Source organism: Mobula birostris, chromosome 2 (assembly GCF_030028105.1).
Source record: "Mobula birostris isolate sMobBir1 chromosome 2, sMobBir1.hap1, whole genome shotgun sequence".
Classification (NCBI taxonomy): Eukaryota; Metazoa; Chordata; class Chondrichthyes; order Myliobatiformes; family Myliobatidae; genus Mobula; species Mobula birostris.
The window spans coordinates 41,039,736-41,067,583 of NC_092371.1; the positions used below are offsets into that span (position 1 = coordinate 41,039,736).

At 38.6% G+C, this 27,848-nt stretch overlaps 1 long non-coding RNA gene across 1 annotated transcript in view; it reads right to left on the reverse strand.

Moving 5' to 3' along the window:
• Positions 1 to 1,583: 1,583 nt before the first annotated feature.
• LOC140208266 (uncharacterized) overlaps positions 1,584 to 27,848 on the reverse strand; it is an 87,662-nt gene continuing 61,397 nt past the window's right edge. Inside the window, exon 3 of the long non-coding RNA XR_011888712.1 lies at positions 1,584 to 1,711. This is a non-coding gene — a long non-coding RNA (uncharacterized lncRNA). The remainder of the gene's footprint in view (positions 1,712 to 27,848) is intronic.

Consider the following 27,848-nt stretch of genomic DNA (forward strand, 5'->3'; position numbering starts at 1 on the left):
AGGCCCTTCATCCTGGTAAATATGGTATATTTCATTGTCCATAACTAGAGACACCTCTTTAAAAACATATATCTTATGATTTTCAGCTAAGATATTCATTTTAGTAATCTATGCCAGGTCTCTGTGATATTTCACAAGCACTTAGCAATTTTCTTCTATTAAAGTCATCAGGCCAACTGGAATACAATTTGCTTTCCTTCACTTTCACCTTTTTTAAGTAACAGAATGACAAGTACAATTTTCCATTTTAAGGAAAGGTTGTAGCTAAATATCACATATATGCAAATTGCATCATGAAATCACCACTTCTCTTATTACAAGCAGCAGGAGGAGACTGAGAGTGTACAAATATTGATTAATACTGTGTTCTGATATAAGGGTTGGAATATGTGATAATTTGTATATTTATCTCTGAGTCTTTCTGGTACCTAAGAAGATTTACTCTTGTACTGTATATACCATTGGCAGATACCTTCCAGCAATGGCCTAACCTGCTATGATTTGCCATGAACTCCATCGCCAAGTGCAAGGCACTTCCTTTATGGTCAGAAGAAAAGTTTGCTCCTACTTTATGTAAGGGAGCTGAAATGTTTGTAGGAAAATAATTGACTCATTTTCAGGGAATCTAGGTCATGTGCAAACCTGGCTCATTTCCCATAATTCATCAAGCTGGAATTTGTAGCTTCCACTGCATCATGCTTAAAAAATCCTTCAGCAAATGTCAGTGCGATGTTAAGACACGATTCTCCAGGGTCCTGACCTAGTTTGTGTTTATTTGATTGCCATTTGTTCAGACAGTGCATTTATAGCAGGCAAACAAGTGAAGGGCTATAGATTTTCAGTCATCTATTCTTTAACGATTCAATCTCTGATGCTGAATTTGTAACGTGAACAAACCCTGCACAATCCAACATTCAAAATCGATTTTTTTTTCAATTCATAAATGGAAAAGAAAATGAACAGAATCTCGTAGAACCTGTGTTAAATCTCAGATTAAAATGTTATTTGATTTCTTTTTCTCTTTCCCTCCAGCTCTCTTAAAAATTGCTAATGATTCTGGGACACAATTTCGTGGCCTCCCAACTCTCTGGTACCCAGTACTGTTACCGGGGTTCATACACAAAGCCAGAGTTTGTGCTTATGAAAGTCCACAATGGACTGATGGTTTATGAAGCTCCTCACTCCTCTCAACCTCCTCGTGTATAGTATCTAAAATTTTAAATATTACCTGGCTGTATAACATGTTGGTCAAATAATCTTTGACTGTAACTGCATTTTCTCAAGGAAGGGAATGTATGTCTTCTGGTATCTCTGGGGCATTTAATAATATCTATACTATAACACATTTTATTTAAGCCGAAGGCCAGCATACCATGGCAATGTTGTTCTCATAAATTGAACCCTGTCAATGCTCAGTATCAAGAGCATGTATGTAGTTTCTGTTGTCAACAGTCTTGCAAAAAACATTTGGTGAATTTTAAAATGAAACCTTAAAATTTTTAAATTTTAGCTAGATAAATTTTAAATTGCGATACTTTATTAAAATAATTGTTTTATTTAAAATATTGGTGCAGTACACAAAGTCATTTATGTCACAGAAAATACTTCAGCAATGTTGCAGGATTTTCCATTCGCAGTAACAGACGGGGTAACTGTCCAGATGGTAATGTGTAAATGGAACCCAAAAAAATCCATATTGATTCAGGTCATCCTGTGGAAAAAAAAGATTACCAGGGCTTTAATAATTACTTTAAAGTGTGAACTAAACAGAATGTCTTCCTGCCAAGTTAGCGACCTTTCACTGCTTCACTACTACTTCCGGTTTTTTATTTACTACATTCTCATCCATGCAACTGTCACCATTTTAATCACATCATTTCTATATGTTTTTGATAAAATAGTACTTTTTCAAATTCCTTCACAAATACATATAAAAGGTAAGCTTGCAATGTCTTTAATTAATAATCCTTGCTGTCATATCAAGGATAACAATCATTAATCATACATGATTTACCAGTAAACTATTCAAGTTAGCTTTCATCTAATAATTCAGGCTTTAAAATATCAGTTAGCTACATCTCTGTATACTGACTCCAAGAGTATCAGCATTAATATTGTAACGGTGACTGACCGATGGTTATTAGGCTTAGTCTTCAGTAAACAGAGGTGTAACATTTACATTTACCAATACTCAGGCACAACTCCCTTATATAAGGAGATTAGAAGATCATGGCAAAAGATTATTGGTATTGGTATTGGTTTATAATTGTCACATGTATTAAGATACAAGGAAAAGTTTGTCTTGCATATTGTTCATACAGATCAAGTCCTTATACTTTTGTATCTTTTGCCCGATGGGAAAGGAAGAAGAAAAAATGTTAGGGTGGGAGGTGTCTTTGATTATGCTGGCTGCTTTACTGGAAGAGTGAGAAGTATAGACACAGTCCAAGGAAGGGAGGCTTTGCTAAGCTGTGTCCACAATTCCCTGTGGCTTCTTGTCGTCATGTGTAGAGCAGTTGCTGTACCAAGTCATTATGCATCCAGATAGAATGCTTTCACTGGTGCATCGATAAAAATTACTAAGAGTCAATGGGGACATAGCAAATATATTTAGCCTCCTGAGAAAGTAGAGGGATTATCCATCTTTATTCCCTTCAGCAAACTATGATGCATCTAGCTCTGATGAATTTTCTATCTTGAGTAATATCAATCTTTCAAGTATCTTTTCAGTATCTATTTTTATCATATTGGATTTCTACACTGCATTCTTTATTGTGACATTCACAACATTCAGTTTTCTAGAGACAATATATACATCGTGCATATTTAGTATTTCAGCTATGCTCGCAAAAGCATATCTTGGCTTTTTTTTACATGAGTTATATGTCTATATAATGATTTCTGCATTTTCTTACATTATCGATTGCTTTTTTGCCTCTGCCCTTGTTAATCCTCTGCTTGATTTTTCCCAAAGCTCTTGTGTACAGATGTGTCCCTTCCATATTATGATTAGCAAAGTTTTTACTTACCTGCTTTTTCCATTCCATTTAATCTCTTTACCTTTAGTCACTGGGTCAGTTGTAGTTACGGATATTATTTTCTCCCATATGGGAATGTGTCTGCTCTGTGATTAACCCTTGCCTTTGAAGATTCCCTATTGTTCATTCCCTGTTTTCCTCATAAGTTTTGATTCCAATCTGGATTCCTTTACAAATTGTTTATAAAGTATTACTTCTTTTCCAGTTGTGATTTGATTTTTAAATGTCCTTTTCTGTTTATGATTGTCAATCTAAGAATTCTATCTTAGTGATAAAAGATCTCTTACAGCTAGGATATCAAAGGATATTATCTGAATTAAGTGTAATAACTATTTTTAAATCTTGTAAATTCCATTTGAATGAACATTGTTGCCATTCCTTAATAAACACTGATGATTTCCAGAGGGAGACTAATTGATTTCTTTCTTCTTTTCAATTCATTATTCAAAACTACCTTTAGCAAAAATACTTTAGCAAAGCAAGCCTTCCCAGGACTTGTAAAATCTCCATATTTTCCCAGTCAAGAGAAGTACCAGACGCAGGTACACTCTGCTACAATATTAAACAGCTTCTGCAGACTTAAGTGAATGCATGACAGCAGTTTAATAAGTAGCTTCTCATTTCATGATCACAATCATGCTGATTGATTTTTCAGTGACGTTTTGTGAAAATCAAATAAAAATAAAAGCTACATCGGCAACGGACAATTGTAAAGCAAAGAGCTATTGGACCAACCATTTGAGTCAGAGAGATATACAGCATGGAAATAGAGCCTTCAGCTCAACTCCTCTGTGCCAACTAATTTATCTACCTGAGTTAGACCCATTTACCCGCATATGGCCAATATCCCTCTAAACCTGGGATTTCTAGGACGAGGGAGATGTCTTCCTTTTTTAAAGAAAGCGGCTTCCCTTCCTTCACTATCAACTCTGCTCTTAAACGCATCTCCCCCATTTCACGTCCATCTGCTCTCACTCCATCCTCCCACCACCCCACTAGGAATAGGGTTCCCCTGGTCCTCACCTACCACCCCACCAGCCTCCGGGTCCAACATATTATTCTCCGTAACTTCCGCCACCTCCAACAGGATCCCACCACTAAGCACATCTTTCCCTCCCCCCCTCTCTCTGCATTCCGCAGGGATCACTCCCTACGCAACTCCCTTGTCCATTCGTCCCCTCCATCCCTCCCCACTGATCTCCCTCCTGGCACTTATCCGTGTAAGCGGAACAAGTGCTACACATGCCTTTACACTTCCTCCCTTACCACCATTCAGGGCCCCAAACAGTCCTTCCAGGTGATGCAACACTTCACCTGTGAGTCGACTGGGGTGATATACTGCGTCCGGTGCTCCCGATGTGGCCTTTTATATATTGGCGAGACCCGACGCAGACTGGGAGACCGCTTTGCTGAACATCTACGCTCTGTCCGCCAGAGAAAGCAGGATCTCCCAGTGGCCACACATTTTAATTCCACATCCCATTCCCATTCTGACATGTCTATCCACGGCCTCCTCTACAGTAAAGATGAAGCCACACTCAGGTTGGAGGAACAACACCTTATATTCCGTCTGGGTAGCCTCCAACCTGATGACATGAACATCGACTTCTCTAACTTCCGCTAAGGCCCCACCTCCCCCTCGTACCCCATCTGTTACTTATTTTTCTGCACACATTCTTTCTCTCACTCTCCTTTTTCTTCCTCTGCCCCTCTGAATATACCTCTTGCCCATCCTCTGGGTCCCCCCCCCCCTTGTCTTTCTTTCCGGACCTCCTGTCCCATGATCCTCTCGTATCCCTTTTGCCTATCACCTGTCCAGCTCTTGGCTCTATCCCTCCCCCTCCTGTCTTCTCCTATCATTTTGGATCTCCCCCTCCCCCTCCAACTTTCAAATCCCTTACTCACTCTTCCTTCAGTTAGTCCTGACGAAGGGTCTCGGCCTGAAACGTCGACTGTACCTCTTCCTAGAGATGCTGCCTGGCCTGCTGCGTTCACCAGCAACTTTGATGTGTGTTGCTTGAATTTCCAGCATCTGCAGAATTCCTTTTGTTTCCCAAGCTGGGATCCATGGACTTCTTGCTGAATGGTATTGGTCCATGGCATAAAAAAGGTTGGGAACTCCTGCTCTAAATCTTACCTACTCATGCACAGTACCTGTTGAAATGTCATTTAATATTGTAATTGTACCTGCCTCTAGCTTCTACTTGCATCTCAGTCCTTACATTCACCAACCTCTGTGTGAAGAATTTGCCTCTCAGATTCCTTTTAAATCTTTTAAAGCTTTCCCTTTTCACCTTGAACATGCCCTCTCTGGCTTTAAACTCATTTACCCTGGAGAAAGACTGTGGCTATTCACGTTATCTATGCCCTGATGGTGCTGTACACTTCTATATTGTCACCCTTCAGTTTCAGAATTCTATAAAACACTAATCACTTAAGTTGTGTGCTGGGAGACTACTGGGTATTAATAGTATGTAATCAGCAAGATAACTGGGCTAGTCTTTAGCAAGATCCTATGAAGAGAAAGGGGGTTAAATTGCATAGCTTCTAAATGAAACAGTATGGGCAATGAAAACTCTTCCAGACGAGGCAGGACTTGCTTGAGAGTAAGGTAAATGAAATGGTGCATTACTTCTGCCATTTACACACAGTTTTTGAGTGCCTCTGATGCATGGATTCAAGGGTCTCAACATCATCCCAAAAGCTCCTTCTCCATTTTCAGAGGTAGTAGGTGAGGAATATTCTGGAACCGGAATCGGAACTGGTTCCAGTTCTGCCAGCTCTGCCAGCTGAACCATGGGCTCTAGCATCCCCAGCATCCAGGACGCCTTCAAAAGGTGATGCCTTAGAAAGGTGGCATCCATCATTAAGGACCCCCATCACCCAGGACATGCTCTATTCTCTTTGTTACCATCAAGGAGGAGGTACAGGAACTTGAAGACACATACTCAACTTTTCAGGATCAGCTTCTTCCCCTCCACCATCAAAATTCTGAATGGATAATAAACCCATAAACACTACCTCACTATCTTTTCCTCTTTTTTTGCACTACTTATTTAATTAAATTTTCTTTTTACAGTACGTATTGATTTATTAAGATACTGCATGGAATAGGACCTTTGAGCCACACTGCCCAGCAATCCTCCGATCTAATTTACAATGATTAATTAACCTACCAACCAGTATGTCTTTGGACTCTGCGAGGAAACCGGAGACTCTGAGGAAACCCGTGCAGCCATGCGGAGAACGTACAAACTCTTTACAGGCAGCAGGAGGAAATGAACTTGGGTCGCTGCTACTGTAAAGTGTTGTGCTAACCACTACACTACTGTGCTGCCACCTTACTTCTTATTGTAATTCATAGTTATTAATATGTATTGCCGCAAAACAACAAATTTAATGACATATTATGTCATTATGTAATTTATGTAAAATTAGATAATAAAACCTGTAATTTTATTGTTATCATGTGTACCGAGGTACAGTAGAAAACGTCTTGCATACTGTTCATTACATAGTGCACTGAAGGAGAACAAAGTAAAATCATAATGGAGAAAAAAAGCGTAACAGTTACAGAAAAAGTGTACTGCAGAAAACAATAAGGTGCAAAGTCATAAAAAGGTAGATAGTGAGGTCAAGAATCCATCTTGTCATACTAGGGAACTATTCAATAGTCTTACACCAGCAGGTAGAAACTGTTCTGGAGCCTAGTGATGTGTGCTTTCAGGTTTTGTATCTTCTGCCTGATGAGAGAAGAGGGAAGAGAGAATCTCCTGGGTGGATAAGATCTTTGATTATGCTGGCTGATTTACTGAGGCAGTGAAAAGTATACACAGGGTCCATGGGAGTGAGGCTGGTTTCCATGATGTGTTGAGCTGTGTCCACGACTCTATGCAGTTTTTTGTGGTCACGTGCAGAGCAGTTGACATACTAAGTTGTTAAGCATCCAGATAGAATGCTTTCTATGGTGCATCAACAAAAATTGATGGGGACATGTCGAATATCTTTAGCTTCCTGTGGAGTTTTCTTGGCCATGATGTCTACGTGCTTGGACCAAGTCAGGCTAGTGGTGATGTTCACTCCTTGGAACTTGAAGCTGTCAACTCTTTGAGCCTCAACACTATTAATGTAGACAGAACTCAGAAGAGATGTAGTTATCCAAGAAGGCTTTGAACACATCCATAAATATTTTCTTTTCTTAGCCTGGCAGTCTCATCTTATGAGCAAGCTCACATAACTGTGTTGTTTTCAAGACTCTGGGCTGCTGAATGGCTAAATATGTCACAACAGACTGGAGACTGAAGTCCTAGAGCCCTAACCTGGGGTTAGAGGATTGTCCATATGTGTGGGTGAGTGGGAGTGAGAGAAGGGGCTTGTTTCGCTGTTGTTGTTTCATTGCTATTATGTTCTGCATTGTTCTGCCGAGCATTGAAGGCATGCTATGTTGGCACTGGAATGTGTGGCAACACCTGCGGGCTGCCCCAGCACACCTTTAAGTTGTGTTGGATGGTAACGCAAATGATGCATTTCACCGTATGTTTCAAAGTACGCATGACAAATAAGTGAATGTGAATGTGAATCTGATGCTAGCATGCCACTTGGAGCTTTCCCACCCCACTAAGTGCTAACCTTCACCTCTTTATGGTAGGCAGAAGCAGTTATTGTAGAGGTAGCTTTGATCTAGATTTTTAAAAAATGCTCACGTGGAAGGGACCAGACTGCAGATGTCTTTGCTGCCATACTGACGGCCTAGGGGAGGACCAGAAGGGAATACAACATTCTTCCAGTCAATACTTTGAAGGCAATGGCAATAAGTAACAATTGCAGGAGGCCTCAGTACAATAAGGTGGACAGTGCTGTGATCACTGATGGTCAAATTCAGTGAAAGCTTTGTCCAATGCCATATCCCATTCATTGCATGACTAACTTCAGACACTGCTCAGCCACCATGCCCTATCACCCACACATCAACAATCAATTTCCCTTCTGGTACTGGCTATTTGGATTTAAAATTCTGGGAGTTCTGACAGAAACTGTGACATAAAATGTTAATTGCGCTTGCTATCCCTACTCCAGGACATTTGATACGTTCTACTATGCATGATGCCCATCATTTTCTTTCTTTCTTTTTAAATCTTTTTATTAATTTTCCAAAGTTATAAACAAAGTAACAATGTTGATGCAAAGAGATTGGAATAACCTTATTATTAATAAAGATATACAAAAAAGATTTCAGATAACACATGTATAATAGACTTCCAAACTCATGATGTAATTAATCACAAAGAAAAAAAGAAATAAAAAGAAAAAAAAAACAAAAAAAAACCCCAAAAAAAGAAAAAAAAAGAACTAAATACCAAACCCAAAAGCAAACGGAACAAAACAGGGCTAGACCAATATCTTAAATTGAACACGTTCAGTAATGGCATCAGCTTCGCTCCTCTATTCATATATAAGGATTCGGAAAGGTCAAATTATATCATATGAAGATGTTGAATAAACGGTTTGCAAGTTTCTTCAAATTTAACTGAACGATCAAAAATATCACTTCTAATTTTTTCTAAATTTAAACATAATATAGTTTGGGAAAACCATTGGAATGCAGTAGGAGGGTTGGTCTCCTTCCAGTTCAATAAAACAGATCTTCTGGCCATTAAAGTAACAAATGCAATCATCTGACAGGCTGAAGAAGACAAAGGTCTATGTTCTACCAATGGCAATCCAAAAATTGCTGTCATAGGATGGGGTTGTAAATCAAAACATAGAACTGTTGAGATAATATCAAAAATATCTTTCCAATATTTTTCCAAGAGAGGACAGGACCAAAACATATGAGTTAAAGAAGCCATCTCAGAGTGACATCTATCACAAATAGGGTTTATATGGGAATAAAAACGGGCTAATTTATCTTTAGACATATGGGCTCTATGAACTACTTTAACTTGTATTAACGTATGTTTAGCACATATTAAGGAAGTACTGACTAATTGAAAAAATTTATTCCATTTCTCTATAGGTAGGCAAAGTTGAAGTTCCCTTTCCCATTCATTTTTAATTTTATCAGATATTTTCCCACCTGTAATTTCATAATTATATCATAGATAGATGCTATTGATCCCTTCTGAAGAGGATTTAAACCTAAAATTTTATCAATGATATCAGTAGGGTATGAGGTCGGAAAGGTAGGCAACATAGTATTTAAAAAATGTCTTATTTGTAAATATCTAAAAAAATGGGATCTAGGCAAATCAAACTTCTTAGGTATCTGTTCAAAAGACATGAAACAGTTATCCAGATATAAGTCACAAAAATATGTTATACCTTTCGTTTTCCATACCAAAAGGGCTTGGTCCATAACCGCGGGTTGGAAAAAAATTAGATATAATAGGGCTTGGTAATATAAATTTGTTCAAACCAAAAAATTTACGACATTGAAACCATATTCGCAATGTGTGTTTAACTATTGGATTAACCATTTGTTTATTCAATTTAGATAGTACAAAAGGAAGTGAAGTTCCTAAAATAGAAGCTAAAGAGAACCCTTGTACAGAGTAGCCTTCAAGATTTACCAATATGGGCTTGGAGTTACATTCCAATCTTGTGTCCTAAATTTTAAATATCGAATATTAATTGCCCAATAATAAAATCTTAGGTGAGGCAGTGCTAAACCACGATCTTTCTTGGACTTCTGTAAATATTTTTTACTTAATCTGGGACTTTTGTTTTGCCATATATAAGAGGAAATTTTAGAATCTATAGTATCAAAAAAGGATTTGGGAATAAAAATTGGTATTGTTTGAAATAAATATAAAAATTTAGGTAAAATAATCATTTTAATAGCATTAATTCGGCCAATCGGTGATATAGACAGTGGGGACCACTTAGTAATCAGTTGTTTAACCTGATTAATTAACAGTAAAAGGTTGAAATTGAATAGATCTTTAAGTCTCTTAGTAATTTTAACTCCCAAATAAGTAAAATAGTCAGTAGTCACTCTGAATGGAGAATATCTATTAATGGGAACCTGCATATTTAATGAAAAAAGTTCGCTCTTATTCAGGCAACACACATAAAAATTGCTGGTGAACGCAGCAGGCCAGGCAGCACCTCTTCCTAGAGATGCTGCCTGGCCTGCTGCGTTCACCAGCAATTTTTATGTGTGTTGCTTGAATTTCCAGCATCTGCAGAATTCCTGTTCGCTCTTATTCAGATTCAGTTTATAACCAGAAAAACTACTAAATTGAGCAAGCAAAGTTAATACTGCCGGAATAGATTTTCCTGGGTTAGAAATGTATAATAGTAAATCATCTGCATATAGTGATAATTTATGAGTCTCATTTCCATGGGTGATGCCAAATATATTAGGGGAGTCACGAATAGCAATGGCTAGCGGTTCCAAGGCAATATCGAATAGTAGTGGACTAAGAGGACAGCCCTGCCTAGTACCAAGGAATAGATGAAAAAGAAGGGATTTTTGATCATTAGTAAATACCGAAGCCATTTTCGTCCGATATTTATATCTTGGATTAAACTGATATATCTTACTCCTTTGGCTTCGGTATTTACTAATAATCAAAGATTGCCCATCATCTTATACATGACAAAATTCTCACATGACTAGTGCTGGTGCCCTGTGTAGTGCTATCTTAACATGCTTTCAAAAGTACTGTACAAATTCTAGCCTGTGGTCTCCAATACATGAGTTAGGATAAGCAAATCGATGACATATATTTATAATAGTAGATGACTAGTTGTTCTTGATATGGCTTCAGGCACCAGAGATAAATGACTGCCCGTCATGGCAATAATAAAATAATAATAGTGTTGCTGTGCACCAAGGGATCATTTACTCTGCTGTAATTCACTGAATGGACCAAGTTTATGGCAATTATTTTCATGTGTGTTAGTGAGGCTGGGCAGCCAGTGAGCAAAGCAGCTTTGTGGCCCATTCACAGAATTTTTCCAAACGTAATGTCCCAGTGTGCCTTGGGGTACCCGGGACTCCATGAGGAATGTTTAAAGCTGTTAGAAGAGACACAGAGGAGCCTAACAAGTATTTGCTGAAGTTTAAACAACTCTTTTTTCTCTTAATCCCTGTGTTTAGTTTTTGTCCTCAAAGTCATGAAATTCAAGCAAAATTAACAACCTAGTCTCTACAAGTCTGAAGTTTTTGAAACGCTTATGCTTCAACCATTATGGAAATGAATTTATCAGCTCGCCAAAAGCACGAATGAGCTCAGAGATATTCCCATTAAAACACCGCTGCTTGATTATAATTGATCTTTACAGAGAATGTTCTTTTCGGGTCAAAGGATCAATGAATTACGACAGGCAAATAGATGGCAGCATGAAAGACTGCAGATACAGGAGTGAAAATCTGTTAGAGGAACTCAGCAGGCCAAGCAGCATCTGTGAGGGAAAGGAGTCGTCAAATATTTGGGTCAAGGTACTGCATCTGATCTGAAAGTGGAGAGGGAAGGGTGAAATAAGGGCCAGTAGCTGATTGGTGAGAGAATAAAGAATGAAGATGGTGCATTCAGGAACAGAGACAGTGAAAGTAGCAAAACCAATTGCATGATTACAGGCATTCATGCCCCATTTTTCCCATTTGAAATGTAATAGGGGTGAGTAATGTATTGATATTGTATCAACATTTGGCAATCAAACATGAGCCTGCAAACTTTGGTGATATACGGACACAGCCAACAACATTGAGCAAAGCTTTACTTTGATGGTAGAAACTCAGAGCCTCCAGTTATTGCGTCTCAGAAACACTCTTTTGGCTAAGAATTATATCATTTACTTAGTTAACTATAACGTACTGCCCATTACACTGCTGGTGTTTAGGGCAGCAGTGAAGATCCTTCATCTCTTGTGGTGGCGTTCATCATGTCAGTAACTTGGTTTTCATTACTGTGGGCCATACAAGTCCCGGGTGGAGACTCAGGAATACCGTCACACTCAGATGTAGAGGGATTCTTCTTTGCTGTATCCATTACAGCTTTATTTTACCAGTCGGGGTTGTTATCTCAGAGATGAACCCCCGCCCCACCCCTCGGAGGACCAGTGGATCGCTTTTAGTCTAACCTCCACCCTTTAACCTGTTTGGCAAGGGTGACCCTACCAAAAGCCAAAGCATATAGCTCTGACTCCAGCCTACATAGCTCTCTAGGTCATCGAAGCAAACAAGCCTCCAAACTCTACGACAAGGTTGTGGTCCTCTTACAGCAAATTCTGGCCAAAGCTTCTAATGGAATTAACATTTTTTAAAAATAACATCTTCAATGCAAAATTAAAGACCATTGAAAATCAGAACTGACCATTGAGTCAGTATTCATTTTGACTGTAGAAGAAATAAAACATTGATTGAAAAACTGCTATGTTAGATTATATTTGAATAGATTGTAAATTATTCAAAGCTTGAAAATCAATATATTGCCCATGCAACATAGTTATTTATGACCTATTTTTACAACAATGTTCAGTGCCTGATGTATCCACTTTTTTTTAAGAATTCATCTCAGGAAAAAATTGAGCACAAGTTGATGGAAGTTCAGATATTTGTACATTGCACTGTCATCTTCAGGTTTTCTGTTGCTATGATATAAAAATTAATGGAAAACAATAGGATGTTTATTAAGTATCTGGGCTCACACATCAAAGTGTTGTGACAAACAAGTCCCACTAATAATTGTCAGTGCCGACTAGTTGTCAACTGAAGAATGGAACCTGTCATGTTGCAATCCCCTGGTAACAAGTATTACTTGTCATTTGTGATAACTTTTCACCAGCCATGTAAAGTAAGACATGAAGTGCATCTTATTGAAAATCATTGGATTTTATAATTCAGAAGAGGTTGTTCTGCACATTTTTAGGTGCTCCAGCACTTTGACCAAATGATCCAATTAGAGTACTGCGTTGATTGGAGTACTGTGCAGACACAACAGGAGCATTCTAGCACAGCTCTGACGAAAAGCTTGAAAAAGCAGCAAATTTTTCGACGGACGTTGTTGATTGGAGTACTGCACAGAAGCAACAGGAGCGTTCCCATGTCTGTCTCTATAAAAGGGAGGTACCATCTAGCGGAGGGGTCATCATGGGAGCTGTCATCATCGGAGTCGTCTGAGGTGGAGTAGTAAGGCTTTGGCTCAACAGGGCTTCGGCAAGAACAGCCGGAGGCAAAGTAAGTAGGTAAATTCATTCCTTATTTCTTAGTTAAATCTTGAGAGAATAGGGATACATCTACAGAGCCAATGTTCTATTCTGTGTGTCAGATGTGGGATTTCCAGGAGACTCCCAGCCTCCGCACTAGCCACATTTGCACCAGGTGCATCGAGATGCAGCTCCTTAGAGACCATGTTGAGGAACTGGAGCTGCAGTTCGATGACCTTCAACTTGTTAGGGAAAGTGAAGCAGTGATAGACAGGAGCTACAAGGAGGTAGTCACCTCAAGGCTACAGCAGAGAAATAAATGGGTGACTATTGGAGAGGAAAGGGGGAGCATCAGATTATGGAGAGCACCCCTGTGGCCATCCACCTCAATAATAATTACTCCATTTTGAGTACTGTTGCGGGGGGGAGGGTGGTGACAAGCTTCCCGGAGGAGAGTTCTTAACCTTTATCACCCCGTAAAAATGTTTGCTAACTTTAGACCAGTTTAATCTTTAGGCTATCTCCATGGTTTAAAACCATCGAATCAGCAAAATAAAGTTTCTTTATCTGACCATAAGATATAGAAGATGATGCCTTCTCCCTGCAACCTTTGTTGCCCTTACTAATCAAGAACCTATCAACATCTGTGGTAAATACAGCCAGTTACTTAGCTACAGTCATATGTGGCAATGAAATCCACAGATTTGCAGCCCTCTGGCTAGAAAACACACGCCCTTCTATAATGAGGCTGTGTTCTGTGGTCCTAGACTCTAAAATTATTGAAAATATCCTCTCCATGTCCATTCTATCTATGCCTTTCAATACTCATCGGTTTAAATGAGATTTTCCCCATCCCTCTCATAGTCTACACCCTTAATAAAAATGGTCCTTGATCACAGAGTTTGTGTAATTTCTCCGAGAGTCTAACATTCAAATCCTCAAACCTGATACAAAGTGCCTGGTCCAGTGGACAGCATTAATCTCTGCCATCACTGCTTCTGAGGCCAAGGCTACCCACAGTAGACTTCTGAAGGCACTGGAAAAATATACCACTGCTGTCTCAATAAAGTCTTTCAGATTCACTGGAATGACAACAAATAAATGTTCTCTTCCAGACTAATATGCCCATCATTGAGGCCCCACCATTAAGTACATTTACAAGGAGTGCTGCCACAAGAAAGCAATATCCATCATCAGAGACCCCCACCATTCAGGCCAACTCCTCTTCTTGGTGTGACCATCAAAGTGGAGGACCCACACCACTTATTGTGAAGTAGACACTGATGTTGAGACTCATCACCACCTTCAATGCATCAACACAATCTTGCTGATTTAGAAAAGGGCTACTTGTGTCATGGTCCGGTCCGTTAACTACTCATTTCAGTTAATTTCCTTTTCTCCGTGTTCCATGTTTTCCATGTTGATTAGGGCACCTGATCTTCTTCCTAACTGGCAGGATAAAAACCCTGGTTTACAGCTACTTGGTGCTGGTTTGTCACTGTAACCAGGGCGGCGATGAATGTTCTGAGCCGCCAAGAATAAGGGACCAGGTTATTGCTGAGGTTAGCAATAAATCTCCCGGGCCCTAGAAAATGAATACCTATCACAGTAAAATATTTTCATATCATCTTGCTTCTTCATATCAATGAATGTGTAGAACTAGAAATAAGATTTAAAACATCTTAAAACATTAACAATTATCCAGAAAGTTAAACATAAACATTATTCACAAAATTAAACCTTAACACGACAATGATCACAATACTTTTCTACATTTGCATCAGAAACCTAAAACATGGGTTAAACGATTCATGGGTTAAACGTTGCTAGCTGTGTGGACAAGTTGTTAAACGTGGACTAGCCAATACCGCAATTTGATTTACAAATTGGTTTTGGAATTTGGCTTCACAGAGGAGCTCAGATGAAGGTCAACTTGTGTCTTGCAACTGAATTATTCAATTGTGAATGAATGAAAATGCCAGTTTGAATATTCACACAAGTACTTCAAAATCCCAAAGCACAGTTCACAATAAAGGCTTATGGGTTGATCCATTCATATTTAACATAACAAGTGAAAAGCATTATTTACAGAAGTCAAGAATTATCTAGTGACCCACCCATGACATTGAGAAATTTGGAAATTTAAAGGTATGTTCACAAGATCACAAGCAATAATAGGCTATTCAGCCCCTTGCACCTGCTCCACCATTCAATTGGATTATAACAGACCATTAATCTCATTTCCTTTTTACTGCTCATGCCTCATATCTCTTGATTCATTTATATTCAAAATCTACCAGTCTCTGTCTTGAGTATATTCACCAAATGAGTATACACAAACCTCTTTGAAAGAGGATTGAAAAATATATTTTAGAAATTTCTTCTCCTTTCTGTCCTAAAAGGCTTGAAAATGTGACCAATGTTTCTAGACACCGCAATCTGGTTAAATACCACCACTGCGTCTACACTTTAAAATGTTGCCTGAAGTGTCTGCCTTGTGGCTTACTCTGCCACCTAGCTTTGCTTCATCAGTCAACTCAGATGCATTGCACTTGGTCTCCTCATGAGGAGCTCTGTCCCTTGATTCCCATTACTCACAGCTCAAAACCCAGAACTGTTTCATTTATTTCAACTTTTTTGTTTTCTATTCATGAATCATTTCTCAATCCACTTAGTATATAAACCCCAATTCTCAGCACACAAATTGTTTAATAACTCTTCCATGGCAGTTTATCTAAAGCTTTCTGAAAAGCTAAGTATGCATCATCGCAACTAGTGCACTTTCATTTATTCTTCAAGTTACAACTTTAAAACTCCAGTAGATTTGTCAAGCATGATTTATCTCTCATATATCTATGTTGACTATGTAATTCAATCATTATTTTTTTATGTTCCTAAATCCCTGTAACCATTTCCCGACGAATATGTTCTAAGGTTTTCCTAATATCAGACTCCAGCTCTATTTCCCTTCATTTCTTAAATAGTGGGCTTCTGTTTGCCATTTTTCAAGAGGACTCCATTCTAGAATTGATGAGATTTTGGAGGATGACAACCAATTTATTCTCTTTCAAAGCCTTGGTGTGCATCTGCTTGTGAATTTATTACTATTGATTTCTCCAATACTTAAAAAAAATATAACCAACACTTTTTTTTAAAGTTTCAACTACTTTTATTTAAGAACTTCATGGCATTGTACCATTCTCCTTCAACACTGCCACAGAAAAGCATCTCAACATTAGACAGCTGAAGGAGGAATTGAATTTAAATGAAGTAACAAAGGTACAGTATGCATTGCACTAAGGGCAAGCAAGATTGCACAAGCACTCATAGGATTTGTGCCAATGTTCCATAATGAGATAGAATATTCCCAGGAGGAAACATTGATGAATTACTCCATTTAATCTTCAATGAAACAGTAACTCCTATACATATAATTAGAGAAATATTCTGGAAATACTAAGATTATACTCACTGGATGGGATGTACCAGATCAATTGTTAGAACAGATGGACAAGGACCAGTGCTTTCTTCAGGGGCAATCATTATAGCAGAGATAAAGGTTAGAAATATTTAGTTTGGATACAGTTCTCATTGCAGTATTATATGCTTGATTTTGAAATATTTTACAGTATTTTTTCATATTATAAAACCCCTTACATAAATCATTTTCTCTGTTGTTTCTCATAAAATAGTAGCTTTTCTTTGCAACTTAACTCTCCTTTATTTATAAAAGCTGCAATCAATTTAATTTGCACTCACTTCTTTTTGAGATGTGTCAATGGCTTGCCATTATGCATTATTATTAAACAGAATCCAATAAAAGTTCTAACATTGCAACAAGTAATTGACATTCTGCATGATTTGTTTGAAAAGCAAGGAAATTACTTTATCTTTTCCTAAAGTGCAAACAATGATAATTTCTTCTATTCTTTGGAAGTCCCTTGAATCAAAGATGACTTTCTTCTACTTCCGTTCTGTGGATTTTGAAGTATATGATGAGTCTAATGCATGTTCAACAAACACTTCCACAGGTGCGGCCAAGTTGCTTGACAGAACAGGTGGGCAGATATTTGGAAAGGCAGTAGCACCCTTCCTCAATTTAAGGTTCTTAGTGCAAACCCAACTACTTCTCTATTTTCAGCAGTCTCCACAACTCACACAATCAAAGAGAGAAACTGCACGAAATAGGCTTTTCACCCTCTCATCTGAACCATTTGAGCCAACCATCAAGCACTCATTTACACTAATCCTCCTCTCATTCCCATATAGTCCCTCCTTAATTCCACCACCATCAAATTTCTGCAAACCAGCAGAAATGTACAGCAACCTACTTATCCACCAGCCCACTCATCTTTGGGACTGACAGGAAACCCAAATGCTCAAAGGGATCTGTGCAGTCCAAAGGAGAATCTGCAATCACCACACAGACCGTGGCAGGGGTCAGGGTTGAACATGTGTTACTAATTTCATCTGATAGGGCGGTGGTGTTAAGCTATTTTCTTTAGCCACCAGGGTAAAGAGAATAACTATCATTCAGCCAGAAGTATCAAATAGAGAACCATCTTTATGCCCTCCTGAGATCTCCACCATCACAAATACCACTTCCTGCCTGTCTGATTCATAAGACATAGGAGCAGAATTATACCATATGGTTTATCAAGTCTGCTCTGCCATTCCATCATGGCTGATTTATTGTCCCTCTCAACCCCATTCTCTTACCTTCTCCATGTAGTCCTTCATTAAGAATCTATCAACCCCTGCTTTAAATATGCCCAATGACTTGTTTTTCATTGCCGCCTGTGGCAATGAATTCCAAAGGTTCACCACCCTCTTCCGCTCTGTCCTAAAAGGGGGTCCTTAAATTCTGAGGCTATGCCCTCAGATTCTACACTCCCCCACCACAGGAATCATGCTCTCCACACCCACTCTACATCTTAAAATGAATGCTAACATTGCATTTGCCTTCATTACCACCAACTCAACCTGCAAGTTAACCTTTAGGGAATATTGCATAACGACTCCCAAGTCCCTTTGCACCTCTGTTTTCTGAATTTTCTCCTGTTTAGAAAATAGTCTCTGCCTTTATTCCTTCTACCAAAGCACATGACCATACACTTCGTTACACTATATTCCATCTGCTATTTCTTTGTCCAGTCTCCTAATCTCTTTTAGGTCCTTTGGCAGAGTCTCTGCTTACTTAACACCACGGGCCCCTCCACCTACCTTTGTATTATTCGCAAACTTGGCCGCAAGGACATCAATTCCATCACCTAAATTATTCCCACTCTTTGTCTCCTTACTGTCAGCCAATCTTCTATCTATGCTAGTACCTGTCCTGTAATGGATCTTATCTTGTTTAGCAGCCTCATGTGCGGCACCTTGTCAAAGGGATTCTGAAATTCCAAGTAAGCAACATCCATTGACTTTCCTTTGTCTATCCTGCCTGGCAGGGCTGATGGCAGAGCAGCAATGGCTGGAATTTCTGGAAGCAATTCAGAAGGAAGAGTAGATATATGTACTGCCCAAAGAGGAAGAAGTATTCCATAGGCAAGATGACACAATCGTGGCTAACAAGAGAAGTCAGAACCAACATAAAAGCCAAAAAGAGGGCATATAATAGAGCAAAAATTAATGGGAAGTTATAGGATTGGGAAACTTCTAAACTCCTACAAAAGGCAACTAAAAAAGTCATAAAGGAGGTAAAGATGGAATACAAATGTAAGCTAGCCAATAATATTAAGAAGGTTACCAAAAATTTCTTCAGATACAAAATGTGTAAAAGAGGGGCAACAGTGGATATTGGCCTGCTGGAAAATGATGCTGGGGAGGTAGTAGTGGGGGACAATGAAACTGTGGGCAAATTGAGTAAGTATTTTGAATCACTCTTCACTGTAAAGACACTAGCAGTGTGGTGGAAGTTCCAGGTGTCAGGGGTCATGAAGAGTGTGAAGTTACCATAACTAGAGAGAAGGTTCTTCAGAAACTGAAGGGTCTGAAGGTAGATTAGTCATCTGGACCAGATGGTGTACACCCCAATTTCTTTAGCGAGAGAGTGGTTAATCTGCGGAATTCTTTGCCACATGCAGCTGTAAAGGCCAAGCCTTTATGTTTATTTAAGGCAGAGACTGATACATTCTTTTTTGGTCAGGACATGAAGAGATACAGGGAGAACGCAAGGGTTTGGGGCTGAAAGGAAAATTGGATTAGCTATGATGAAATTGCAGAGTAGATTTGATGGGCCAAATGGCCTAATTCTTCTCCTATATCTTATGGTTTTATGGTATTATGGTTATTTCCACAAAAAATTCCAACAGAATTGTCAGGCGAGTTTCCTCATTCCTCATTTCCATGTTGACTCTGACATATTTTATTGTTTGTCTCCAAGTTCCCTGAAACCTCATTCTTAATAATAGATATCTTACCAAGCACTGATGTCAGGCTTATTGGCCTGTAATTTCATGACTTTTCCCTCCCTCCCTTAAAGAGTGGAGAGACATTTACAATTTTGCTGTCCTTCAGAACTATTCCAGAATCTAGAAAGCCTTGAAAGATCACTACTAATACCTCCACAGTCTCTTCAGCTACTTCTTACAGAACCCTGAGTGTAACCTTAGGTGACTCATCTACTTTCAGACCTTCCAGCTTCCCAAGCATGTTCTCCTTAGTAAGAGCAACTTCACTTACTTCTGCCCTTGACACTGTTGAATTTCTGGCATACCACTGGCGTCTTCCACAGAGAAGACTGATGAAAAATACTTAGTGAGTTGGTCCACTATTTCGTTGACCCCATTACTACCTCTCGGACATCATTTTCCGGCAGTCTGATATACATTCCTGCTTCTCTTTAATTGTAGATCTGAAAAAAGAATCTATATGATTAGCTCACTTACAGTATCTTCATATTTTATTTTTTCTCTCCTTATTGCTTCTTTTAATTCCCTTCTGTTGGTTTTTAAAATCTTCCCAACCCTTTAGCTTCTCACTAATTTTTGCTATATTGTATGCCATATCTTTTGCCTTTATGGTGTTTTTGATGTCCCTTGTCAGTCATGGTTGCCTTATTCTTCCTTTACATTCAGCCTGCCTGATTTCAAGAAGCAGCTGTGGGCTCTAGATACTGCAAAGGTTGTGGGATCAGGCACATCCCAGTGGCAGTGTTGAAGGTCTTTGCTCCAGAACTGGCTGCAGCTCTATCCAAGACCTTACAATACTTGTACCTCTACAATAATAAAGCCAATTGTCCAAGTATGTCCTATTCACAAATGACAAGTAAATCTATCTTATTGCTGCCCAATCCGTATATTTCAATCATCGAGAAATAGATGAAATACACCGATGACTCTATGACCTGTGGGTCATTGGCTCAATGACCCGATGACTCCTGATCAAAGACTATTCAAGACAGAGAAGAAATATTTGGGTTTGTGCTGAAATCCTCAAATCCCTTTGTTAGGAACACACAGAAACACAGTGTAATCTATGGAAGGGGGACATTGTCTCTCATACTTAATCACATTTGGGTTTGGTTAGCACCACTCAGCTCCACAAGCATTGGTCCAAACATGGAATAAACTGTTGAACTCTTGAAAATAGGTGCAGCGTGGTTGCCCTCAACCTCAGGGCAATGCTTAATCGAGTATGTTGTCAAGGTATTCTGATAAACAGAAGTTAATGGGTATCAAGGGAAAAACACTACGACTGTTGCATAAAAAACGGTGGCTGTCTCTGTCAATCGTTAATCATCCTAGTTCAAGGATAACACTGCCGGAGTTCTTTGGAGCTCTATTCATATGCCAAGTAGTTTTAGCTGCTTCATCCTTCATAAGGTTAGAAACAGGATTGTTCATTAATGATTGCACAAAGTTCAATTCCATTCACAGGTCCTCAATGAATGAAGCAACCCATACCCACAGGCAGCAAGAATTACACGGGCAGAGGCTGAAACGTGATAAGTAACATCTGAGCCACAGAATTGCCAAGCAATGATGATTGCACAAGAGGGAATGCATAACCATCTACCTCAGCAAACAATTATTATTGTTGAGCCCCGCCCCTTCCCTTCAGAACTTCAATATCCTGGGGGCTCATATTGACCAGGCATTCATCTGGACCAGCTGCCCAAATATATCGGCTGAAAGAGCAGGTCAGAAGCTGGGTATCCTGTAGTGATTTACTCACCTTTTGACACCCCAAGGTCATTCTATATGGAAATACAGTACATCACTTGTTCTTTATCATCACATGGGACAAGTTCTGAAACTGCCTCACCAACAGTATTGTGAATTAGCTTTACAAGAAGAACTGCAGTACTTTAAGAAATTAACATCCTAAGGGCAATTACGGGATGGGCCATAAATGACTGCTCTACCAGTGATGCCCAGATCAATGAAAAAAAAATTTTTAAATACATAAGAATTTATTTTGGAAAAGTACATACAGACATCTAAACTGTGGAGCAATCCAAAGTAAAAAGATAGAATGGGAAAATTCTGACAATAGGAATCACTGATAAAGAAATTCTCTGCATATAGAAAAAAAAGTGCACCATGTAGATCAGAAAATAATTTTTACGAACAGTGCACAATGAAAATGGCCATGAATGTCCATTGTGAACATGATGATCTGCACAAGGGCAGAAACAGAGTCAGATTCAGAGTACCAGTTGAATATAGTGTACCTTGTGTCATAACCAATCCTCCCTTCAGCTCCTCTCCATCCCATATTTGCTGAGAATTACAGGTTGCAGATGGTGTAAGCTTGCATCTTTTACTTGCCTCTCCTCCTCCACAAAGACTCCCAACGTCTTTGACAACAATGAAGAACATAAGTCATTAGTCAATCTTAATCAGCCTCCAGTTCAGATACTAATAATTTGTATCTTACAGGTGCAAAAGTAGAAACAATATATGGACATGGGGAGGTAATGAACACAAGTAACTGGCAATCAATTAGAAATACTTACCAACTTTGGTTGTTAACTGAGAAATACAAAATATTGACTCAGAATTACAAAGCACATGATTTTTTTAAAATCTAGGAAGTAAACCTAGTAGGCTTGATATCAGTTTAATCGATACTTTAAATCCCACATAAAGAAAGTGAACAGAGCAGCATATCTACACTTTAAGAAATATTGCAAAGGTATGTCCATTTCTGTCACGTAATGATGCTGAGAAAACTAATTTATGCCTTTATATCGAGTAGACTAGATTACTGCATTGCACTTTTTGCTGGCCTTCCAAAGCAATCTATTGACAAACTTCAATTTATTCAGAATGATGCTGCTAAGCTTTTACTAAAACCAGGATGAGGGAGCATATCAATTCCATCTCAACTGCTCTGCATTGGCTTCCTGTATCTTTTAGAACTGATTTTAAAGTTCTCATACTTGGTTTTAAAGCTCTCAATAGTCTGGGACTAGAGTACATCACAGAGTCATTTTTGTTTTATAATCCTGCTCGAGCTCTCAGGCCCTCTTCCCCTAATCTCTAAAATTTAAACAATCTCCCTCAGAGGATAGTTGACAGGTCAGCTTGTTTTGAACTATGCTCTTAAACTATGGAATTCTATAACGAAAACTCAGACTTAGTTGACATTTTTAAACACCAGCTCAAAACCTATTTATTTAACCTTGCTTTTAACTAACAACTTTTTGTCTTTTATTTCCATGTTTGCACTTTATCCCATTATAAAGCACTTCGAACTACTTCGTTTGTATGTAAAGAGCTCTGTAAATGTTATTATTTCAATATTTGATGCCAACATGCAGTCAGCACTATATTTCCATGAGGTCTTAACAGTGAGAGAGGCACCACTCAAAGATAGCCTGTGCTCCTAAAATCTACTTTACATCTCTTATTTGACATTTTAGCATTGTTGTAGAGTTACAACATGTAGAGTTGTACCCCACATCGTGGTTGACCTGACTTACAGAAATCTAACATTATGCAAATTCTCCCATACATATTTAAAGGTAATAATAATATAAAGGCGCAATAGAGCTAGTTGAACATAAAACAGAGCAGCGGGATAAAATACAACCGATGGATGAATATAAAACATATACGTATCTGGGATATCGACAAGGAAAGAAAATAGATCATAGGAAAGGAAAAACTTTCGACAGAATTTACTTCAAGACTTAAGAAAATCTGCCAAACAAAGCTCAACAGTAAAAATATAATAAAACATTAAACACCTTCTCTATATCTATATTAATCTATTCTTTTGGCATAATATCTTGGTCTGAAAATTTACAAAGAAGAATAAGAACTGAAATGTCAAATTTCAGAGAACATTGTGTACATTCGAATACGCTTAGGTTAATACTACATAGGATAGAAGGGGGAAGAGGAATAACGGACATTAAAATCTACACAACAGTCACATAAAACTTCTAAGGATGTTCAATAATCTGCACTCCATGCAAGTATAATGCAATTCCAAAACAAATTATACACCACTAAACTTAAATGAGAGAACAACCCAGAAAAAATGAAGACATTATCACAATTAAAGAAAAAGTTAACCAATGGGAAAACATCACCCTCCTTGGAAGACATCCCCATGATTTGAGCAGACTAGATGTTGACAAGGAAGTCTCAATTGCTTGACTCAGAGTTGAAAACCTCTTTCCAGAAACAGAAACGTTTCTTGAAGCAATAAGGGACCAGGTGGTTAACTCAAAAAATGATCAAAAATAGATAATAAGGGACCAAAAAATTCAAGATAATAAAAGTAGAAAATGCCATGAAAAACCAGAAACAATCCAACACATTACAAGATCCTGTAGCGGTTTAACACAATGTGATTACTTACACAGGCACAATCAAGTAGGAAACATCTTTCATTAAAAGCTTGCTTTAAAATGCAAACACATAAATGAAATCACACCTAACTATAAATACAAGCCTGATACAGTTTCAGAGTCAGAATACCACAAATTATATGATTAAAAGTCTACTCCTCATCTTTTTTTCTCCAGTGCTGCCAAATGGTCTCAGCCCAAAATGTCGACTATACTTTTGTCCATAGATGCTGCCTGGCCTGCTGAGTTCCTCCAGCATTTTGTGTTTGTTGCTTGTATTATGACTGATCAGTTATTACAGATAGGACAATCCATAATAACCTGCGGGATATTATAATACAGGATAAACAAGCAAGAACAACTTAGTTAATAGACATAGCCATTCAAAACATACATAACTTACCGAAGTCAACCAGTGAAAAGCATGAGAAATATGCTGAATTAAAAGAGACAATTGAAAGACTTTGGAATATGAACAGGGTATACATCGTCCTGATAGTAATATCTACAACTGGTGCCATCCCAAAGACACTACACAAAAGTATTAAACAATTAGGCTTACACAGTAAATCTTCAGAAAGCCACAGTACTAAACACCACTAGAACAGTTTGAAAGTTCCTACCAATTGACAACTGAGCATGCTTGGCTCTGCCCATAACCCCAGGTTTTACCAGCTTGAGCTGAGAAAGAATAAATAATAATAGAGCGCTTTGTGGTACTTACTAATGATTGGATTTGCATACACTCAGTGGCCACTTCATTATGTATGCTTGTACATTTCATTAATGCAAATATCTAATCAGACAGAAATGTGGCAGCAACTCAAAGCATACAAAGATGTAGACATGGTCAAGAGGTTCAGTTCAAAGTTCAAAGTAAACTTATTATCAAAGTACATATACATCACCATATGCAACCATGAGATTTGTTTTTATGTGGGCATACTCAGTAAATCCAAGGACCATAATAGAATCAGTGAAAGGCTGCACCCGACAGCACCGACAAACACCCAATGTGCAAGAGACAAGAAACCGTGCAAATACAAAAGACAAAAAGTATATAAATAAATAAATAAACAATAAATATTGAGAACATGAGATGAAGAGTCCTTGAAAGTGTTCAGAACAAACATCAGAATGGGGAAGATATATGATCTAAGTGACTATGAATGTGAAAGATGCAGTGGTTTAAGTATCTCAGAAACTGCTGATCTCCTAGGATTTTCATGCAAAACAGCCTCTAGAGTTTATAGAGAATGGGGTAAGAAAGAACAAACAAAGAAAAAAGACATATCCACTGAGTAACACACACAAAATGCTGGAGGAACTCAGCAGGCCAGGCAGCATTTATGGAAAAAAAGCATAGTCGAAATTTTGGCCCGAGACCCTTCAACAGGACATCCATTTAGTGGCAGCTCTGTGGGCAAAAAGGCTTTGTTCATGATAGAGCTCGGAGGAGAATGGCCAGACTGGTTCCAGCTGACAGAAAAGTGACAGCAACTCAAATAACCAAGTGTTACAGCGATGCTGAGTAGAAGAGCATCTCTGAATATACAGTACTTTGAATCTTCAAGTGTGTTAGGCTGCAGTAGCAGAAGACGACAAATGTACACTTAGTGGCCATCTATTAGGTACAGGAGGTACCAAGTAAAGTGGCCACTGAGTGTACATTCCATTAGGTTAAATATGGCTCATGTTAGAGTGAATATTGGATGAAATGAAAGAATTATAAGAAGTCTATGTAAGTGATATAGAAATTTAACTATTCTGACTTTTGAAGGAATTGGATTATGACCGTAATCAGGAAGTGATCCCTTGTTTAACCAGGGGCTGCATGGATACTGTACTTGTACATAAACAATATCAAAGGATACCTGGGTGGTGGTAGAGGCAAATGCATTAGGGATATTTTAAAAAACTCTCAGATAGGCACATGGACAAAAGAAAAAATAGAGGGCTAAGTGAGAGGGAAGGGTTGGATTGACTATGCAGTAGGTTAAAAAGTCAGCTCAACATTGCGCCGAAGGGCCTGTACTGTGCTGTACTGTATGTTCTATGTTCTATACAGTTTAAAGATTCTGAAAGCAATTATTCAGAAGAATTTCCTATTAGATGAGTGTAATACTTTCTCCTTCCCTAAATCTGTTCTGTGTATTTACTGAAGTTAATTTACTGAAAACAGGTGAAATTTTATGCTGGGTGCTTTTGTTCATTTGGAACTTAACTGAATACATCAAACTCAATTTATAAAGATTAGTATAAATGATGCGTATGGTTGGCATGGTTTCAATGGGCACTTGGGTCTGTTTCCATACTGCTTGACTGTACAGTCCCATGCAGCTTCATGACCATTATAAGAAATCAGTATCAGAATCAGATTGAATATCATTGGCATATGTTTTGAATTTTGTTGTTTTGCAGCAGTAGTATATTGTAATACATACTAATAAAAACTATTAATTTCAATAGGAAGTACATTTAGAAATTAAATTAATTAAGTATTGCAAAAAGAGAGCAAATAAATTAATAAATATTGAGGTAGTCTGGTACTGTTCATGGGTTGGTTCATTGTCTATTTAAAAATCTAATGGCGGAGAAGAAGAAGCTGTTCCTAAAACATTAAGTGTGTGTCTTCAGGATCCAGGTCCTCCTCCTTGATGGTAGTAATGAGAAGAGGACATGTCCTGGGTGATGGGGGTCCTTAATGACGGATGCCACCTTTCTGAGGCTTCGCATTTGGAAGATGTCCTTGATGCTGGGGAGGCTAGTGCCCATGAAGGAGCTGTCTGAGTTTACAACTTTCCAACCCTGTGCAGTGAGCCCTCCATATCAGAGAGCGATGCAACTAGTTAGAATTTTCTCAATGGTACATATGTAGAAATTTGCGAGTCTTTGGTGTCATGCCAAGTTACCTCAAAGTCCTTATAAAATACAGTCGCTGTTGTGTCCTCTTTATAATTGCATCAATATGTTGGGCCACAGGATATGTTTTCAGAGATGCTGACACCCAGGAACTTGAAACTGCTCACTCTTTCCACTGCTGATGCCTCAGTGAGGACTGGCATGTGTTCCCTCAACTGCCCCTTCCTGGTCCACGATCAATTCTTTGCTCTTACTAACATTGAGAGCAAAGTTGTTGTTGTGACACCACTCAACCAACTGATCTATCTCACTTCCGTAGGTTTCCCTGTCACCATCTGAAATTCAGCCAGCAATAGCTGTATCATCAGCAAATTTATGGATGGTGGTTGAGCTGTGCCTAGCCACATTATCTTGTGTGTAGAGAGAATAGCTCAGTGGGCTAAGCACGTATCCTTCAGGTGTGCCAAATGTTGGTTGTCATCAAGGAGGAAGCATTAATTCTGATCCACAGTGACTGAGGTCTCCCAAAGAGGAAGTGAAGAATCCAATTGCAGAGGGAAGTACAGAGGCCCAGGTTTTGGAGTTTGTTGATTAGTACTGAGAGTATGATGGCATTAAATGCTGAGCACCTGGCATAGGTATTGCTATTGTCCATGTGATCCTTGGGCAAGTAGAGAGCCACTGAAATTGCATCTGCTGTAGACCTATTTTGCGGATAGGCAGATTGCAGCAGGTCCATGTCCTTGCTTAGGCAGCAGTTGATTCTAGGCATGACCAACCTTTCAAAGCACTTCATCACAGTAGATGTGAGTACAAATGGGCGAGGCAGCTCACCCTGTTCTTCCTGGGCACTGGTATGAATCTAGTGCAAACCTCTGAATGCAGTGGTCATAGTCAATTAGATCACATTTCTTCCCCATTTTGATATTAGGTCTGAACACTTTCAACGAGTCTTCATCTCATGTTCTCGGTAGGTGTTATTAATGGTC